We start from the raw sequence: 21624 nt of genomic DNA, 5'->3' as shown, positions 1-21624 counted from the left end.
GATATTATCAATGCATTTCTTAAAGCCAATACTCCAGGACTAAAAAATATTCATTAAAACACGGATTTCAAGCAGAGCAAGTGTATTTCCTTTCAGCACCAACATTTGGAAATCACCAGCTGTAGCAACATTAATATCCAAACCATCCTCAGTTCACATGATCTACCAAATGTTATATTGCCCAAATGAATGAACTCATCCACCTCCACAATCAACTTATCACACAGCATCCACCCTGCTTCCCTTCACGTATACTCTATTCCTCACAAGTCAGGCAGAAAACACACAACTTTCACTTTGACCTGCAACACTTTAAGGCCATCTGTTGGTAACAGGTTCATTTGGATGAGGTCAGAGTTAAGGGTGTGCGTTTGAGTGCACCTGGCTTAAGTAAAGGTGTGCATTGTGGGAGGTTGTGTGCTGGAAGTGAAAGGGAGTTTGTGAAACAACAAGGAACAGGAGGGAAATTATATACCAAAAATTAAATCTCAGATTTAATTATAAAACTGAGCAAAGAGGCTGTATGGAGAGAAAGGATGGTCCAGTGGACTTAGATTTGATTCCCTGATCCACCACAGGCTTTCCATCTGATCTTGACTCAGATCCTTAAAGGTATATAGGCACCAAGCCGCACTAAAGTGCCTAAATATCTTTGAGGATCTGGGCTGTAGTCTCTGGCCCAAATCCACAAAGTGCCATAGGCATTGCAGTGTGGAGTATCATGGTGCCTGGAAAACCACAGGAACAGCACTGCAATCCACAAAGCCAAGCTAGGGGCCCAGGCTCCCTATACAACTCATGGGGGGAGACAGGCCCCTTAGAATGCAATCCACAAAAGCCATCACACCAGGGGAGTGGTTTATGCTGGCCAATGGGTGATGCGCACAAGAGGGTTTGTGCTGAGCCTGCCCCTGTCATGGAGATAGGTGCCTAAGGCCAGCTGCAGGGAGGCACCTAACTGGCACCCGCTGCCAAGAGTCAAGTGGCTCAGGTGCCTAAGGAGCTCCTGGGGAGAATGAGTTCGGCTCTTGCCTCACTCCACACAAGACAGCCTGAGGAAGAGCAGGTCTTCTCCACGGTATGTCTCAGGGGTGTGCGCTAGTGATTGAGCTAGGGCCCGGATGGGCAAACTACGGCTCGTGTCTGGCCCATCAGACCTTTTAATCTGGCCCTCGAGCTCCTGCTGGGGAGTGGGGTCAGGGGCTTAATAATGGAAGAGTGGTTGGACCAGGGGGTCTGGACCCAGGGACTCCCACCTTCCAGCTAAGTGCCCTAACCACTGGGCTCCCGAGTCATTCTCTCTCTCTCTTGCAATGACTTAAGTATTTACCCTCAGTGGAACAGCTTCAAGAGGGAGGGAACCCCATGGCAGAATATCCCCTAGCTCAATGGGTTGAACACTCTCCAGAGGAGGGACCCAGGTTCAAATCTTTTCTCCTGCCCTGACAGAAAACATAGGTGCGAAAGGTTTCAGAGTAGCAGGCGTGTTAGTCTGTATTCGCAAAAAGAAAAGGAGTACTTGTGGCACCTTAGAGACTAACCAATTTATTGGAGCATGAGCTTTCGTGAGCTATAGCTCACTTCATCGGATGCATTCAGTGGAAAATACAGTGGGGAGATTTATATACATAGAGAACATGAAACAATGGGTGTTACAATACACACTGTATCAAGAGTGATCACTTAAGGTGAGCTATTACCAGCAGGACAGCAGGGGGAAAAGAAACCTTTTGTAGTGATAATTAAGGTGGGCCATTTCCAGCAGTTGACAAGAACGTCTGAGGAACGGTGGGAGGTGGGGAATAAACATGGGGAAATAGTTTTACTTTGTGTAATGACCCATCCACTCCCAGTCTTTAGTCAAGCCTAAGTTAATTGTATCCAGTTTGCAAATTAATTCCAATTCAGCAGTCTCTCCTTGGAGTCTGTTTTTGAAGTCTTTTTGTTGAAGAATTGTCACTTTTAGATCTGTATTCGAGTGACCAGAGAGATTGAAGTGTTCTCCGACTGGTTTTTGAATGTTATAATTCTTGACGTCTGATTTTTGTCCATTTATTCTTTTACGTAGAGACTGTCTGGTTTGGCCAATGTACATGGCAGAGGGGCATTGCTGGCACATGATGGCATATATCACACTGGTGGATGTGCAGGTGAATGAGCCTCTGATAGTGTGGCTGATGGGATTAGGTCCTATGATCGGTTTCAGAGTAACAGCCGTGTTAGTCTGTCTTCGCAAAAAGAAAAGGAGTACTTGTGGCACCTTAGAGACTAACCAATTTATTTGTAGATCATTCTTACAACTACAATACCCACCTGCTGAAGTGAAGAAACAGATGGACAGAGCCAGAAGAGTACCCAGAAGTCACCTACTACAGGACAGGCCCAACAAAGAAAATAACAGAACGCCACTAGCCGTCCCCTTCAGCCCCCAACTAAAACCTCTCCAGCGCATCATCAAGGATCTACAACCTATCCTGAAGGACGACCCAACAATCTCACAGATCTTGGGAGACAGGCCAGTCCTTGCTTACAGACAGCCCCCCAACCTGAAGCAAATACTCACCAGCAACCACACACCACACAACAGAACCACTAACCCAGGAACCTATCCTTGCAACAAAGCCTGTTGCCAACTGTGTCCACATATCTATTCAGGGGACACCATCATAGGGCCTAATCCCATCAGCCACACTATCAGAGGCTCATTCACGAGTTTTCTTCATCCCATTGTATTTTTCATGAAATCACCATCCTCTGAATTATGAGGGATGGCCACGGTTGGAGATGGGATCCTGGATGGGGAGGGCCGGGGCTCGGAGATGGCACTGAGCATTCTCACTGTCAGGTGCTTGGCTGGCTGGCTCTTGCTCACATGCTCAGGGTCTAATTGATCTCCATATGTGGAGTCAGAAAGGAATTTCTCCCCAGGCCAGATTGACAGTGACCTTGGGAGAGTTTCACCTTCCTCTGCAGCATGTGGGTGTGGGTCACTTTCCAGGGTTATCTGGCTATATCTCACTTCATCATTTCCCTTCCATTGCAGGGGCTCAGGCACTGGTGCACCTCGGTCCCTCCTATTCTCTGTCTGTGACACCTCATAGTCTAGGTGCCTGAGGACTGTAACCCCTGAGTCTAATTTCAGTTGTTGGTGGCCTATGATATACAGGAGGTCAAACTAGATGTTCTGCTGGTCCCTTCTGGCCTTGAACTCTGTGATTCCATAAGGTGGAGCTTTAAGAACATCAAGTACCACAAGACTCATGATAAAACCATGGGAGTTGGCAACAGTGAAGTTTTATTCAGTGGAGACCTAAGACCCCAACCCTGCAAGGTGGTTTGGGCAGGCAGGCTTCTGCACCCTCTTTGAGCTTTCAGGGTGAGGGCCTAAGATACAAGCAGTGAAGCTGCAGTAATTTGATTCCTGTTTGTGAGATCAGCCCAGCAGCAAACAGATCCTTGGTAGAGCCGGAGGGCACTTTTGTGTCTCCATCAGAAAAATGACGATTTGTCAAAAGCAAAAAGATGTCGATTTTGGGACAAAGGTTCATTTAGGAAAAACAGAATGGGGCATCTGAAAATGTTTTCAGAATGGAACATTTCAATTTTTGGTTTCTATCAAAAGGAAAGGTTTCCATCGACACAAACTGTTTTGTTTTTCTCCCCCCCATCCCCCCAAGAATTTTGTTTCAGGAGACATTCCAATTTTTTTTGGTTTTGTTCTATTTCAGGGGGAAAAAAAAATAATCAGAGAGTTTCCCACAGAGTAGAAAATTTGGTCCCTGCTCGACTCTAGTTATTAGAGTGCCTTGATGGCCATTGCTGAAGTTAAGCGAAGATTAAGACCTTTGTTGATATAATTGTTTAATTATATATTAAATTGAAAAATATTTACTCTGATCACTTATACTGTGCCCAGACAGTATAGGTCAGGGGTGGGCAAACCCTTTTGCCCAAAGGCCACATCTGGGAATAGAAATTGTATGGCGGACCATGAATGCTCACAAACTTGGGGTTGGGGTGAGAACTCTGGGGTGGGGCCAGAAATTAGGAGTTCAGGGTGCGGGAGGGGGCTCTGGGCTGGGGTGGGAGAGTGGGGTGCGGGAGGCAGGTGAGGGCTCCAGCTGGGGGTGCAGGCTCTGGGGTGGGGCTGGGGATGAGGAGTTTGGGGTGTAGGAGGGTGCTCTGGGATGGAACCGAGGGATTCGGGGGGTGGGGGGGTTAGTGCTGGAGCAGGAGTTGGGGTGGGGGAGAGGCTCAGGGGTGCAGGCTCCGGGCAGCGCTTATCTCAAGTGGCTCCCGGAAGCAGTGGCATGTCCCTTCTCCGGCTCCTACACGGAGGCATGGCCAGGCGGCTCTTCACACTGCCCCTACAGCTCCCATTGGAGTCCCGGAGGGGGTCGTTGGGGCGTGTAGGAGCTAGAGCGGTATAGGTTTTATTGCTACTGATGAAACCTCTGAGTAGTAATTTATGGTAAGCTGTTTTGGAATGCAGCCTAATGAATGTTTTTCTTTGAACACTAAACAGTAATGCTGGGTTATGTGTCTTTGATTGTTTAGCTAGTCGTAATAGAATAAGTCTCAGTTTATTGGCAGAGTTAAGTCCTTCATCTTAAAGGACACAGGACTCTGGTTATTAGAGTGCCTTTACAGCCTCCTGAAATGCTCTTCTGAATTAAAATCCTAAATGTATGTGACAATTACTGCACGTGGGGCAACTCCAAGCCCTAAACTTCCCTGAATTTTGGGGAAGTGCCGATCCAAACTTCATTGCAGAAGGTCATCTCACAAACACGGATGCATTTGCTTCACTTTAAATCAAGGTGACTGCTCATGAGAATAAAGCACAGACTTAAGTGTTTGCAGGATCAGGAACATGCTGTAAGTTCTGCGGGGCAGGAGCCCGGTCTATTTTTTCATTTTAGGTAAAACACCATGCACCCCTGTGGGGTTATACTCAATATTATATGATTAATAGGAACACATAAGCTAAGTATAACTCTCAGGTGCCACTGAGGCGTTTGTAAATTTGGGCACCCCTCGTTTAGGAAAGGGTAAGACAGCTCTTTAATGCACATCACTTCTGCCAGAGAGGACAGCCTACATGTTATTCCATGTGCAGAGAGGACAGTTTGTTTCCTTCCTGGAATATAACAGACAAATAGCTGTGAACGCATAGTACTTTCCCAGGAGGTGAACAGGAAAAGGGACCAGCACACCTTCTTCATGCACACTCAGAAGTGACCCTCTACCCGCACCCCACTAGCGGATTAAAGAAGAGCTAGGACTAGTTTCTTCCATTGCTTATGTACAATCAACATCCATGGATTATTAGGAATCACACACGAGAAAATGGGGGGGGGGGGAGCCAGAGGTCAGAACTTTACATTAGGCTTTAAACTTCTTTCAGATCTTCCCTGTCAGAGCCTAACACAAGGTAAGTTCATCACATGACTAAAATTAAATCACACAAATTACTTACTTTTCTCACCTGGCCATAACACTCAGCTGTGTGGGTCAGAAGAAGCCAGGGCAAAGCTTCCACGGAGAAGAGAAAGAGAGGAAGCTACCCTCCCTTCTCCTAACTTTGAGCAACTTCCCTCTTTGCTGGGCTCTCCCAATCAGGCTCACCTGAGGAACTCCCCCTTTCAGGTAGAGGAGACCTCAGGTTGGAAGGAAGTCATTACCTTCCTGTACAGCCCAGGTGGCTATTAACTCCCTTATTGCCAAACACCCAGTGCAGCTTTATACCCTCCCCTGCCCTTTGAAATCCAGCACCAAGTGCTTCCGTTACTTGATGATTGCAGATTGACCAGCCTTCCAGTAAGTTATACACACAAGTTGGTGTGACTCAAGGCTCAGGAATTCAGTTCTAGTGTCAGCATAAAGCCCCGAGAATTTATTTACTTTGCTTGGTTTCTTGTCCATTTGCAAATATATTAAGGAAGCTCTAGGAAAATAGCTACCACACCCGTGGTCGTGGCCATCAGCTGGTGCTTCACAGGAAGGCAAAGCCTCCCACTCTGCCTAGCCAATGGTTTAACAACAACTACTCCTTCCTGAGCGCCATGTGCAGCTAAACATTTCTGCATTGCTCTGAGTCTAGCACAGGAGAACCTATCCACCACTAGCCGGGTATCTGAGAATGCTTCACAAGCTGTAACATATTATCCTCCAGACACCATCATGTGGTATAAACATGCTATTACCCCCATTTGACTGATGGGAAATGGAGGCATAGACACCCCAATCCTCAGAAGTATGTAGCTGCTAACTCCCATTGATTTCAGAGGAAGTTAGGACCCTGAATACCTTTGAGGATCTGGGCTTGAGAGAATGAGGACTCGATTTTAAAAGGCATTTTGGTGCAGATAGGCACCTGGTGGGATTTTCGGAAGTGCCTGGCTCCCATTGTGGGAGTTAGGCACCTAGGGCTAGCTCTAAAAAGGAGACTTAGGCTCAGTGTTGCAAGGCCTCAGTCTCTCCTGAAGCTGTTGCACTTTGTATAATCAGGTAGTTATTAGAAGAGGAACTTGGACTCAGGTTTCCTCTAGCCTAGGAATGTGACCCAACCATAGGGCCATACAGTCATTCCTGCTGTTTTTCTGGCCTAGGAACTATTTATTTTTACAAAGTGGAATGGCTTCAATAGGAGAGATTAACAGAGTCCCCCGCCAGACCACCCCATAGCTCTGGGGTTGGGGTATGCACTGGAGAGGTGGGGCCTGCTCCCAATCAGGCAGGGGGGCAGCTCTCTTGGGTGACAGGTTTCAGAGTAACAGCCGTGTTAGTCTGTATTCGCAAAAAGAAAAGGAGTACTTGTGGCACCTTAGAGACTAACCAATTTATTTGAGCATGAGCTTTCGTGAGCTACAGCTCACTTCATCGGATGCATGCCGTGGAAACTGCAGCAGACTTTATTTATACACAGAGAATATGAAAAAATACCTCCTCCCACCCCACTGTCCTGCTGGTAATAGCTTATCTAAAGTGATCATCAGGTGGGCCATTTCCAGCACAAATCCAGGTTTTCTCACCCTCCGCCCCCCCCCACAAATTCACTCTCCTGCTGGTGATAGCCCATCATGATAATAAAGTTGGGCCATTTCCTGCACAAATCCAGGTTCTCTCACCCCCTCTCCTCCCTCCCAAAAACCACACACACAAACTCACTATCCTGCTGGTAATAGCTCATCCAAAGTGACCATTCTCCCTACAATGTGCATAATTAAGGTGGGCCATTTCCAGCACAAAGCCAGGTTTTCTCACATCCCCCCACCCCCATACACACACAAACTCACTCTCCTGCTGGTAATAGCTCATCCAAACTGACCACTCTCCAAGTTTAAATCCAAGTTAAACCAGAACATCTGGGGGGGGGAGGGTAGGAAAAAACAAGAGGAAATAGGCTACCTTGCATAATGACTTAGCCACTCCCAGTCTCTATTTAAGCCTAAATTAATAGTATCCAATTTGCAAATGAATTCCAATTGCTAATCACTAGGCTAACAGTTCTCAGGGGATCGCTACCGTTATTCTCCATTTTGCTCCGGGCCTGGTCTGTTCTGCAGCCTGTGAGAACCTGCACTGTATCAGGCCCCGGAGGGGTGATAGCAGAGCATGAGATCCTGCCAGGACTGAGGTGTGAGCTGCACTGGGCATCAGGGGTTAGCCAGCTGTGTGCGTGTCCACTAGATTTTTACGTGCCTAAAACACTTTATTGGTGGAAACTTCGACACCGAGGGACGTTAGGTGACTGGAGAGTTAGGTGGCAGCTGATCAGAAATTTTGAAGAATTAAACTTTGGACTTGGGTGCCTAAAATGGTAGTTAAGACCGGAGTCCCTTTGTGGCTCTAGCCCCAAAGTACGTCCAGCTCAGAACTTTTGAAACTCCCACCAGGTGCCAATCTGCATCGTTAGGGTCCTCTAAAACTCCGACTCTAAGGGTAGGCCTCCACTGCATCTGGCAGCAAGCCTCCCAGCCTGGGGCCACAGACTTGCACCGGCAGGGCTCATGCCAGCGTAGGCGGCGACTCCGTGGGTGCTCTGGGGCACAGAAAAAAAAATAGCGGGTGCTCAGCACCCACCGGCAGCCCTGCGGATCAGCTCCTCCCTCCCAGCCCCTCCTGCCCGCCCGGGATCAGCAGTTTAGCGGTGTGCAAAAGGCGCTGAGGGGGAGGGAGGCAAGTGGGGGCAGGAAGAGGTGGGGCCAGGGGGGCTTGGAGGAAGGGGTGGAGTGGGGGGTGGGGCCTGGGGTGAAGTGGGGGTCGACCCCCACCCCCCAGGATCTGAGTAATTCAGCACTTGTGTGTACTAGTGCTCTAAGAAGAGCTGTGGAGGCATTCTGATTCGGGCTGGAGCCCATGCTCTCAAGAGTAGGGTGCAGGGTGGGCATGACAGCCCAAGCTCCAGCCCAGGCTGGGAACGTTCACATGGCTATTTTTAGCATGCCAGCACAAGTCCGGGCTGGGAGGCCGACTCCTGATATAGTGTAGACATAGCCTAAGTGACTTGCTAAAGGTCACACAGATAGCCCATGGCAGTGCAGGGAACTGAGCCAAAGTCTCCCAAACTCCCAGCTAATTCCCTAACCACTGGGCCAATCTTCCTTAACCACATGGGCTGCGGGTATCATAGGCTGGGGGAGGCTGTACCTCCCCAAACAGCCTGGCGTGGCCCTGTCCACGCTCTGCCCCCAAACTCCCTCCTGCAGTTCCCTGCGCTCTACCCTGTTCCAGTCTGACTGGGGCTGGCTCTGACCGGCCTCCCATGGGGACATGGGGTGGCTGGCACTGGTGCCATGGTGCCCACCCAGCACTCAGACTGTGTCGCCTCGCTGCCTGGCGCTGGGGTGCTCTGGGCTCCTGTGAAGGAAGGGGGCAGAAGGGAAAGGGGTGGTGTGGAGCCTCGGGCACAAGGGATGGGACTGGGGGCCAACCTCCCCTAGCGGCTGGGTCTTTAGCCACCCAAACTTAACCTAATCAGATAACTGACTCAAAGCATCAGAGGATCTCTAGTGACCCTAAGAAAAGGCCTATCTATTAATCTAGTGCATCTCCTTGCCAGCGCAGGATTGTCTCCCGTTGTACATGTAGTAGAATTCTTCCCAGGCAGTTTAAATGTCCCAGGCAATAAAACCTCCACCACTTCCCTTGGGAGCCTACTTTGTAGCCTTGTTGGTCTCACTATTCAGAAGATTTTCTTGATAACTCGCCCTCAGTTCCACACCTCTTTGATCTAACTTAAGCAGCTCATCTCTGGAGAACATGAGCATGATTTCCCTTAACCATGGCCTATTCAAGATTTAATTATCTTCATCCATTGTCAACATAAGAACAGGAACTGAATATATACATCAAAGTGAAACTGACTAGGGCTGGGATTTTCAAAAGGAGCTAATCAAGTTAAACTCCTAATTCCCATGAATTTCAGTGGGATTTGAGCTCTCTCTATTACGTTCCCACCCATATCTTCCCCCATTATTCAAGAAGAAATGCAGAATTAAACAGACAGCTTGAATAGGAAGTTGTTTTTACATTTTTTTGATTTTATGGGCTTAGAAGCAACATGGGTCAGGGTTTTTTAAAAAGTCTATGGGACACAATTCTCCACTCACTCCGGTGTGAATCAGGAGTAACTTTACTAGAGTCATACTCAACCCAAGAGGAAACTGAAAAACTGACTCTATGGCCCTGTGGTTGGGTCACATTTCTAGGCTAGAGGAAGTTTGGAGGCAAATTATTATTTATTAAGGCAGAAGCAGTCCCAGTCTGTTCAGAGATCACAGCTTATTCTTTTAATTTATGTAAGCTAGTGAAGAGTTTTTGCATGTCTCAAGTTCCCAAGCAATCTCTCCCATTTGACTTATCAGGTCTTTTCTTTTTGTTTTAAACAAAGAAATAAGTACAGGTGGGATCTTGCTCTTTGACAATCATTAACTGGCCATGTTTGTTCTCCCACCACTCAGGTAGTTTGTTTCCTAAATTGTATGGGATATGGTGAGGAAACAGTCGCTAAACTAGTTCTAACTAGAAAAGGAGTACTTGTGGCACCTTAGAGACTAACCAATTTATTTGAGCATAAGCTTTTGTGAGCTACAGCTCACTTCATTGGATGCATACTGTGGAAAGTGTAGAAGAACTTTTTATACACACAAAACAAGAAAAAATACCTCCCCCCACCCCACTCTCCTGCTGGTAATAGCTCATCTAAAGTGACCACTCTCCTTTCAATGTGTATGATAATCAAGGTGGGCCATTTCCAGCACAAATCCAGGGTTTAACAAGAATGTCTGAGGCAGGGTGGGGGGTAGGAAAAAACAAGGGGAAATAGGTTACCTTGCATAATGACTTAGCCACTCCCAGTCTCTATTCAAGCACGGCTGTTACTCTGAAACTAGTTCTAACTAGTATCCTGTTTGGAGTTTTCCAGTGGTTTCTTTGTAGGGGAAAACTAGGTGGGTTTCCCATGCCCAAACCCACTCTCTGTTCAATTCTCCTCCCAAAGGGGGTTTACTCCAACAGAATTGCATTGACTTCAGTGGAGGCACTCCTGATTTTTGCTGTTGTAGGGGGGAGAAGAATCACCGCTTCTACCTCTGTCCTGGCTCTAAATTCTCAACTTCCAGCAGAGGGGAAATCTATTCTTGCCTTGAATATCTTTTCCTGTGCTCTGCACTATAATATGAGAGGAAGTATGGTCTAGTGGTCAAAGCTTAGGACTGACAGGACTGCGGGGGTCTGCCATTTATGCCTTTGAAAGTCAATGCACGTACTTGTGCATCCAGTGACACATTTGTGCTTGGCACGAGGCAGAAGTCTCCTGCAGAAAGGCAATTTGCACATTGGTTATTTTTTTTCAGTGGTGACAAGATTTAGTTTCTTTTATCAGGCTGCATGAATTCAAGGGCCTCATCTCAATTGTTTCTGCTCCTGGACTCATCAGCAAAAGGTGAGAATAGGCGGAGTACTTCCTGTGTACAGAACCCTTCCCAAGCCCAACATCCCTGTTCTCAGCCTTCCTGCTGACTTTTCATGATCTGATTCTCCACTTTCCCCGCTTGGCATTTCCGAGTCAGAGACTCATTGTTCTGCTTCTTGTACAGCCTGAGAAATGTTCATTAAGTGTTGAATCAATTCTCCACTTCACTCTCTGGCTTTGCAGGGCCACTAAGTTAGTAATTACTTTCCTTGGCACTGCAGAATCCTAAACACATTAGGACTGGAAGGGCCCATTAGTGGGTCATTTCTATCTTTCCTCTAGGGTGACCAGAGGTCCTGATTTTATAGGACAGTCCTGATATATGGGGCTTTTTCTTATATAGGCACCTATTACCCCCGACTCCCGTCCCGATTTTTCACAGTTGCTGTCTGGTCACCCTACTTTCCTCATTGCAGCAGGATTGATTTCACTATGGCTAAACCATTCCTACGATATGAGCATCTAGTCTAGCTGTGAGTATTTCCAACCATGGTAATTCGTTGGCCTCCTTTGGTAGCTTGTCCCATAGTTTTAGCTGTTTTTTATTGATACCCCTTTGCTTCACGAATGCTGCCTGTTTTACAGCCCTTCTTCCGGTCTCTCTCTAGGCTTTCTTTCTCGCTGCCCCATTGGCCAGGACTGCCCTCCCTGACTTACCTCACCATGCGTCCTTCCTTGCCTCACAGTCACTCCCATCTGAAGTTGTTCAGGCAAGTGACCAGTTGTGACTTCTGCTTTTCTGTTAAACTCCCCTCAGTTTACAGTTATCTTCTCCTTCCACTTAACTGTCTTTCTGTGTTGCTTCCTAGCGGTCATGTAAGTTGGGAGCTCTGTTGGGGGGGGGGGGCAGGGACTGTCTTCTTTGTTGTTTAAGTGCTACCAGAATACAAATAATAGTCATAGGTCCTAAATCCTAATCATCCCTTCATGGAAGTGGGAAATATCATAGCTCAGTAACTTTGATTTTGGTTATGGCACACCTGAATCCCTCATCGATATGTGGCCTATTTAGCTTACAAGCAGTTCACACAGGCAAACTTGTCTCCTGGATTGTCTCCACTGCACACTTTAAGAGCTATGCAAAGAATAAATCATAAAGGTTTCTTAATGTTTAAAAAACACAAGATGAATTCATGAGGGCTTGGCCACAGAGTGTGTGATTCTGAACATTTGTCCAAACAAATACAAAAGTTACAAAGCTCTTTGGAGAAAGAGGATTAGAACATAGATTCCAAGCATTTGCAATAGTTTTAGGCTAAGTCCCAAAAATATACACCAGGCTCTGCTTCTTCTTTACAACAGGACAGTTCTTTGTTTCATTCCTTTATGGCCTGTACCCTCAGAGGTTTCCAGTTACATGGAATGCAGAGTTTGGTACACACAGATAAGGTCCTGGATGAATGATGTGATCATATGGTGAGTACTGGCTTGATCCTGCATTCCGGGTGCAACCAAAACTCCCACTGCAGTCAATGGGAAAATAAGGAATGCATCATCAGGCCTTACAACCCTAGGTTTTACAGTCCCAATCATGGGTCAAATGTTGGGTCTTGATTGTTGTCCAGCACACCATTAATTTTTTTGGGTAATCTCATCCCAGAACTTTTGCACAATCCCACATAATGTCCATAACCTCTCTAGGCCCCTGTGTGACACCTCCAGCCCATTTTCCATACCCAAGGGATGTGATTGATTCTGTTGCTTGTGGCTATATATCAACACCAAGTTTCACGTCCATTTGCAGAATGTTGTTTCACAATACCCTGTACTTAGCATTTATGATTAGTCACTGACAAAAACTAAATTTAGTTAATGCGGAGTTAACGTCACCCAGTGCTGTCTCGTGCCCTTCCGGAACACTGAATTTAGCTGAACTCAAATGTCTGAAAGGCAGATATGATGAATTCAGATAAACACAAGCTTGAACCTCTGAAAGCCAGAAAATTCAGAGTTAAGGTACATGCTATCGTGCGACTCTGATGCCAGATATGCATCTACAGGTTCTTCTTCCCCATTCCAATGTAGCTCATGTACATTTACTCTCTTTGGAACATCGCTTTGGTTTGGGCAATTCCCTGCAACAAATTTTGCATGAGCCGCACTAAGGCACCACACAGGGCATTAGACATAGGGGTGGTACGTGTCAGAAAAGACTGGTGTTTGGCTATATTTTGTAATTACTGCCTAATTCTTATGTTGTACACAGTATTGTTGCAGCAGCGTTGTTCCCAGGGTATGACAAGGTGGGTGAGGTAGTATTTTGGAGCGGTGTTAATAGACCACTTCACCTTGAATGGTCCCTTGAAATGTGTTAACTACTTATGCTAAACAATCTGTTCCCCCTTGTATTTAGCTGTGGCAGTCGGAGTACATTTCCCAGAGCGGACGAAGAGCTCTGTGTAAGCTCAAAAGCTTGTCGTTCTCACTAACAGAAGTTGGTCCCATAAAAGAAGTTACCTCACCCAATGTGTCCCTCTAATTCACGTGTCATTCACCTTTTAGAAAGAATTATAGCTCCTTCTGAAGTAGCTGTGCTACTCAAGGCAAATTTCCTGGAAGTGTAAAGCCCTAGACTCACAGACAGCAAGTAAGCAACATGCTCAGCAATCGTTCTCACATATCTTCCCAGACCAGGGCTGGAACAGGGCTGATAGACATGGCTGGGTTCAATGACTACAGCAGGTACCCTGAGATGCAATGCGAGGCTGACACCAGGTAAGTGCCTACAGCCCGCCTCAGCAATACTCTGACAGACGATCTCCCAGCCGCACCCAGCTCGTCCACACTGCAGGCTCTTTAGCCCATCAGTTAGGCTTGAGCGGAGCTAGAGTTCTAAACTTCATCCTCATGAGCTTTTGAGATATTGCTTCCCCAAAGGGCAGTGGGAGCCAGACGTTAGCGGAGATCAATTTGGGGAGGATGAGGGTAACTCTACCCTGCAAGCGAAGGTGGGATTGGTGCACGGGAAGGCTTTGATTTAGCTAGCATGGGTAACAGTAGTAGTGAAGCCTGTGGTCCCTCCACATCTTCAATGTGAGCTAGCAACCGGAGTATGTACCTCAACTCCGCATCAACTCCAGCCCCGTGCCACCACTTTGTTGCTACTATGGTTACCTATACTAGCTAGCTTAAAGTTAGCACTGGTATGCCTATGCACATTATGATCACACCTTCACTTGCAGTGTATACATACCGTTTGAGCCCAGGTGTGTGCAAACACAGAAGAACCAGGTAATTTTTACGAGCATCTGTCTCTTGGGAGCCTTTTGCTCAAATAACTGAAATATGGATCACGAATTCTATCCGATAACCCCACGAGGTACAGCACATTTCAATACAATAGGAGTAACTTGCAGACTTTAGAGCACTTTGAATAGTGCTCTAAGATTTGTGTGCTTACTCCCAGACTTTGTGAATGTTTGGAGCCTGTTCTGAAATGAATGGTTTGGACCGAAGCCTATCATACTGTTTATCTCTACCCCAACCTTTGCCACCAGAAGCACCTGTAGAAGCTTCCCATTTTCCTTTTTGAGGAAAAATTCATTTTTCAGCTTCCCTCTCCAGGATTTTGCAGGACTTTGTTAGCCACATTACACCTTTCAGATGGAAAATTACCTTTTTTAAAGCAGAAAACCTTAATATTTTCCATAGTGTGGTACACAGAGTCATAGAATCATAGGACTAGAAGGGGCATCCAGAGGTCATCTAGTCCACTCCCCTGCACTCATGGCAGGACTAAGTATTATCTCCATCCCTGACAGGTGTTTGTCCAACCTGCTCTTAAAAATCCCCAATGATGGAGATTCTACAACCTCCCTTGGCAACTTGTTCCAGTGCTTAACAACCCTGACAGTTAAAAAGGTTTTTCCTAATGTCCAACCTAAACTGCCCTTGCTGCAATTTAAGGCCACTGCTTCTTGTCCTATTCTTAATGGTCAGGGAGAACAATTTTTCTCCCTCCTCTTTGTAACAACCTCTTATGTACTTGAAAACTGTTATCATGAAAGATTGGAAGGCAAGAGGTCACCAAGACATTCTATACCATACCAGCCTCTCTCTCCCAAATCACAATTTTGTTTTTATTTTTTTTTTTTGGCAATAGCACAAATATCCCTAAAAGCAACTAGAAAAATTGCTTTCTTAGAAATGTAAGACTTGTAGCTGCCTTTAACATGCTAAATAGGGAACAGAGACTGAACTGGAGTGAGGCCCCTGGCTCCAGCTCTTCCTGCTTCTGCAGAACTAAAGCTCCACAAGAATCCAAAAAGAGCAAATAAATTCCCTGCAGAGGTGAAAAGTTGTGCAAAAGTCATGGACGCTCAGAAGCAGGCTATGTAAGGGCTGGTCTACACTTGGACGAGGACAAACATAGCTTTGTGACTCCGGGGTGTGAAAAATTAATTCGCCCGATTGCCATAGCTATGCTAATCTAACCCCTGCTTCCATTGACCACACTGCCCCTGCTCGGGAAGGTGTTTATCTAAGCTGCTCTTAAAAATCTCCCAGTGACCCTTGGACTGTGCCTGGAAAACCTGTTAGATGCACAAGACTTTTTCCATGGAAGTTATAATCTTTCCAGAGCTTTCATGTAGCACACAGAATTTTTTTTTTGCTAGTGGATAATTTTTCAATTTTCCACCCAGCTTATTGGTCACATTGCCGGTGTCCTACTTCTCCCTCTGGTCTGTCAAATGCAAGAAGTTTCAAATTCCTAGGTCAAGCTGTTTTTGAGATTCATGATGTCGGAATAGCAGGAGAAATTCTTCTGTAGCTTCAGATTGAAAGGAGGGTTTGGGGCAGAAGTTAACAGGGATGTGGGAGAGGATTTAAAAAAGGCTTTTAATGGAAAAAAAAAGTCTTACTACCTTAACTATGGAGTTGCCACCGAAGCTAGGTGAAGCCAACCCTGCAGGCAATGGCTGTAAAATTCTTTAAAATAAAATCTTGGCTTCTGTAAAAAAGGACAGACATTGCACATAGACACTAAAGCAGTGGGCTGAGGAGACGGTCAACTTTTGATCCTTAAGATTTCATCAGGGTTTGTCCCTATAAGAGTCAGGGAATTTCCATGAGTGGGAGTTATTGCCATAAACACATTCTGTTATGACACTAACAACCAATTCAGATAAGCAGTACATTGGTATTTTTTCCTCCAGATGAAAGGGGGTTAATCTCCGAACAAGATCAGGGAGGGTGGACCTGTTTAACATTGTTTTGTGTCCAAGACTCTTCCATTCAGCAATGACTCTTTTCCTGCTGCAGTTCACAGAAACTGCAGAAAGGTTAGGCTTGCTGATGCTTAACTTTTAAGCAAGAAGTCAGAATGCTGAAGTAAAACTATATGCCATAAATAAGGTCAAAGGAAAATTGTGGGTTTTGTTTTCCCTCTCCTCCCCCCCCTTTTTTTTTAAATTCACAGCAGCATCATGCGTGTTTGAATTTCATGGGATGCACACAGGCAGCAAGTCCCCCAGATCCCCATGCGTGGCTGTGGCTTTTCCAACAGTGGCTGCTCATGGGGGTTAGTGGGCCGATTCCATCCCAGAGAAGGATAGGGAGGTAAGGATCAAGGGCCCCACATGGCACCAGCCATCTGGTCCAGCCCAGCCTGGCTTGCTCCGTGCTGAATTCTGGCCTATGCCACCACCGCTGCTGCTGCTGCTGCTTCCTGTCTGTCTGTCCAGCAGAGGGAGAGGGCAGCACTGACAGAAAGTGGCAGTCAAGACCCCTGGCATGGCCCACCCCACAGCAGCCCCTGCAAGAGACCGCAAAAGCGGAGACCAGGATCTTCCCCTTGGATCTTGAGCAGGTATGATGGTTCGGTCTGTTCTAGCCCATCCCCCCACTCCAATCCCCCTCCTGGGGCAGGGCCAGAAATTCCTCTCTCTGATCCTGTGCTTATTTTGTGGCACTCCCAGCTGTCAGCCAAAAGCTACACCTTCCCCCAAGTTTCTTCTTAATATGGAGTCAACTCGCTTGGGATTCTCCATCCGCACAAGAGTGCTTCAGCCCACATACCCTGCCAGTGACTAGGCTGGAGGATGTACAGCAGCCAGCTCATGAAATCGCACACCATGGATTGTCTCATGCCTAGGATCTCTGCATCTAACCTTTTTCTTATCTCAATGTTCAACAACATGGGGCTTGGCATGGCCCAGAAAATGGCAGCCACCAACTTCAAATGGCCACTGTACCTTTAACTCCGTGCTTCTGTACTTACTTCATGCAAGTTCTTGATTCAGGAACCTGTAATAGGGTTCACTACTCCCCACTGGGGCAACCTTCCTGTGGGGATTAGCTCACAACCAGTCTAATGCTCCTTCCTTCAGTTGTTGGCCCCATGGTCTCCGTCTCCACAGTCAGGCTACTCGCTTTTCATGACGCGGGGTTCTCCCTCTTCGTGGCTTGGCTCTCCAACCAGGTCATTATTGTGACGGGTTGGATCACAGAAACCCCTTGGGAGCTGCCACCTGATGTGCTAAGATTACTTCTGCTCCTGCTTTCCTGCCCAGTCAGCTTAGGACTCCAGCACCCTGCCTGGTTTGAGCCAGACCCACTAGGCCGCTGCAAACCCAGACCCAGATCTGAACCACGTCCCCTAACAGCTGTAGGTTTAACTGAAAGCAGCTCACAGAAGTGTGCCTGTCTTTAACACTCAGATGCCCAACTCCCAATGGCACCCAAACCCTGAATAAATCCGTTTTACCCTGTATAAAGCTTATACAGGGTAAACTCATAAATTGTTCGCCCTCTATAACGCTGATAGAGAGATATGCACAGCTGTTTGCCCCCCAACAACTATTAATACATACTCTGGGTTAATAAATAAGTAAAAAGTGATTTGATTAAATACAGAAAGTAGGATTTAAGTGGTTCCAAGACAGAACAAAGTGAATTACCAAACAAAATGAAATAAAACCCGCAAGTCTATGTCTAAGAAAACTGACTATAGACAAAACCCCACCAGTTCCAGTAAGCTTCCTTTTACAGAAAAGTCTCCTTCTAGTCCGGGTCCAGCAATCACTCACACCCCCTGTAGTTACTGTCTTTTGTTCCAGTTTCTTTCAGGTATCCTTGGGGGTGGAGAGGCTCTCTCCTTAGCCAGCTGAAGACAAAATGGAGGGGGTCTCCCGTGGGCTTAAATAGACTCCCTCTTGTGGGGACCCCCTCCTCTCTCCGATGCAAAGTCCAGCTCCAAGATGGAGTTCTGGAGTCACATGTCCATGCAGGACTCACAATTTTACAGGCAACAGCCATTGCCCACGTGGCATCCTGAATGTCTTCAGGAAGACTTCTTATGTGGACTGGAGCCTTCCAAGATGCACTGTTCCTTAAGTGCTTCTTGACTGGGCACTTAACTTTGCAAATTCCTTTCTCCAGGAACTGATCAAATGCTCTACTAAGAGTATTTAGAAATCAAGCCAGTACATGGCCAATATTCATAACTTCGAATACAAAAAGGATACATGCATGCAAATAGGATTAATAGCTTCAGTAGATCATGACCTTTACATAGATATGTTACATGGCATATGTAGCCTAGAACATATTCCAGTTATGTCACGTATATTCATAAGCATATTTCCATAAAGCCTTATGGGGGGCACCGTCACAATTATAGTTTCTCCTTTCCAGTATATCAAAGGATCTCTGGACCAACTGTCCCAGGCAGTCTTCCGCTCTACTACCCAGACTCTGCCACTTCCCCAGTGGCTGGTAGGGGAAACTCATCCCACCCATGACTCTGGGTTCCAGTCCATGGACCCTGTGTCTCACAATCAATGGTTGGCTCATGCTCTGACCTTGTTGCTGGTCCCGTGGGCTCCTTCCTACCTTTTATCTCTATTTTCTGGCTCCTCTCTGGGTTACTACTGGAGCTTCTTCTGTACCCCATGGTGATTCCCTCCCTCTTTGTCTCAGGTTCTTGCCGAGTCTGTATTCCCAAGCAGGATCTCAGGGCTTACGCCCCCATCCCAGCCTCTTTCTCTCTTATCAACATCCCTCCTCTCTAGGAAGCAACTGTAGAGTTCCTCCCTACAGCCCTTCATGCTGCCAACTTCCTCTCTTTATCCCTAGCCCAGCTCCTCCCGCATCTGGGCTTCATCAGCCATTAGGCCTCATCAGTCCCAAGTCTCCTCCAGGTGCAGTCTGGCATGGGGTTAATTGGCCCTTTTTTCCACTCAGGCGGTATGTGGGGTGACACCCCATCCCAGGCCCTCCTTGGGCAGCACTGTGTTTGGTTTGAGCTGGTCAGAAAATGGGAGAAAAACTGGTCAGAAAACTTTTCAAATGCATGTTTCCATCAGAGTTTCACTTTCACTGTTGTGTTCCAATCAGCTTTGTTATTGATGCTACAAAACACCTAGGCACAACAGGGTGAGTTAATGAACATCTGTGAGAAGCCATAAAAGCACTCACACCACTTTGCCCTCATAGTAGCTCAGTATGGGTGGTATTAGCCTCATTTTACAGATTGGAAAACTGAGGCACAGAGATGTGTTAAGCAAGTTGGCTAAGGTCACAGAGTGAGTCAATGGCAGAGACAGGAATAGAACCCAGGTGTCCTGAGTCCCTGGCCTGTGAGATAGTCAGAAGACCAGTCTTTCTCCCACTGTAGGTGTCCAAAAGTTGGAATAATAGGCCATATCCTCAGCTGGTGTAAACTGGTGTCACTCCATTGAAATCAATGGAGCTATGTTGATTTACAACAGTTGACCTAACCCAGTTTGTTTGCACTTGGCTGGCTGTGGGAGAGGTTTTTGAATGAGCCTGACCTCGCTCCTATCCCCAGAGAATCTCAGTTTTTATCTTGTATCCCATGGATAGAAGCTTTAAGAAACTACAGCTCAGCGAATCAGTTTCACACAGAGAAAGGTTCAGAGAAGGGTGAAAACCGTCCAGTTCCCTATTTCAGAGACAAACAAACACGGACATAGACGTCACCAGCTTCCCTTTTGCATGGCTCTGAAAGCTGATCACCCCAGCCACTCCTAGCATAGCCATGGAAACGGCTGTTGATTAACCATAGCTGAGTGGGTAAGTGCATTCTGTATCCTCTGTGCCCTGCGTTAGAAAAAGACTTTGCAAATCATCCCGTCTGGTGATTTACTGTTGTGTAAGTTACAGAGCCGCTCTCTTGCCACTTATCTGTGCCCCATCAGTCTCAGAAAAGGGCTGCCCTTTCCGTACCTCCAGAAACCCTGGCCAGAGGGATTTCACCATCACTCTCTGTGGTTTTAACTAACGTCAATAACATTTAGCTTCTATGCAAAACGTGTTGAATCCCTGTACATGCTGCTGGCCTAGTGGACCGACCAGCTCCTCCACAGACCTCTTTTTACTTCTCACTGTCTTGTGAGAACGAACCCCCCCACCCCCCAAACTGGCCACCTGCCTGCTCAAATGCCCAATTTGCACGCTCAGTTACAGTAACACTCACAGCTGCATGCTGTTTAGAAAACCAGGCCCAAATAATGGAGGATTCTTTGTATCTGTGCCTATTTTTATGCTTCAGAATCTTTCTAGGCTCATCTCATCTCCATTTCCAGTTGTAGCTATGATAGGTAATGAGCCAGATTGCTCCACACAAGAGCAGCGCATGAAGACTACAACCCACAATGGCACTGGGTGCTCCTGGGGGTGCTGTAGCCAGGTCTCTGGGGTGCACATTTTCTCCTCTCCAACCTGCCATAACTTACCCAGAAAAGTTAATTCAGCCCCAGGCTGTATCAACCCTTCCACGGATTTCCAACACCTGTCCAAGCCCCGGAGAAATCGGTGACGACAGGGGGTCCCCGGCAGCAGAATGAGAGTCAAGGGTGGGGGAGGCACTTGCAGGATAGAGCTATCACAGAAATGTCTTTGGCCTTTCACGCCTGGCATGAGGGAGAACCCCACCCCACCCCACGCGCAACAGTTTTGAAGGGGAGGTGGGGAGTGTGTAACTGATCCCCAAATCTCAGATCCACTGGCCAATCCTCCCAGCAGCGCAGCAGACCAACGATAAGCACAGGGCTTACAAATGCTACCTCTAGCCCTTTTCCCCTCCTGGCTGTTTTTAAACTGTCTGCATTTAAAAAAAAAAAAAAAAAGCACCCTTCCTTCTTGGAGTTCAGCATCAGGACTCTGTCCCCTGCAAGGATCCACCCTGCAAAATCAGATTAATTACACTACAACAGTTAAATCAATTTCTCCTGTTATCAGTACCAGTAACCTTTCTTCCTGAGCCAGCTGCTGTGTGTTACTGTGCCCTAAGGCTCACTCAGCTTGAGCTCTCAAACCAAATGTTCCCTGAAGCAATTATTTATGGCAGAGAATGTGCAGCTCAGTGACATTAGAAACAACTGATGTTCTGTTATTCTTTGTCCCAGTGTTGTGTCATCCTCCCTCCCACCGCTATCAAGCTAGCTTGATGCCTCAATTTCTTTTGTTTTTACTCACATGGTAGAGGGTGGAAAGAGCATTATCAGGTCCCTGGTGTGAATAAGGGGTTAACTCCCGCTCAGCGCCCTGTCTCTGCTGTTGGGGAAGGGGAGGGCTGTGATAGCAGCTGACCCAAGGGGAAAGTGGGGCTACCCATGAGTAAGAGTCAGCACACCTGGGTTGTGTTCCTAGTGCCACCTTTTTCCTGCAGTCATTTTACCAGC

This window comes from Lepidochelys olivacea (assembly GCF_965140295.1).
Source record: "Lepidochelys olivacea isolate rLepOli2 genome assembly, chromosome: 16".
Lineage (NCBI taxonomy): Eukaryota > Metazoa > Chordata > Testudines > Cheloniidae > Lepidochelys > Lepidochelys olivacea.
Note: the sequence above shows the minus strand (reverse complement) of the source record.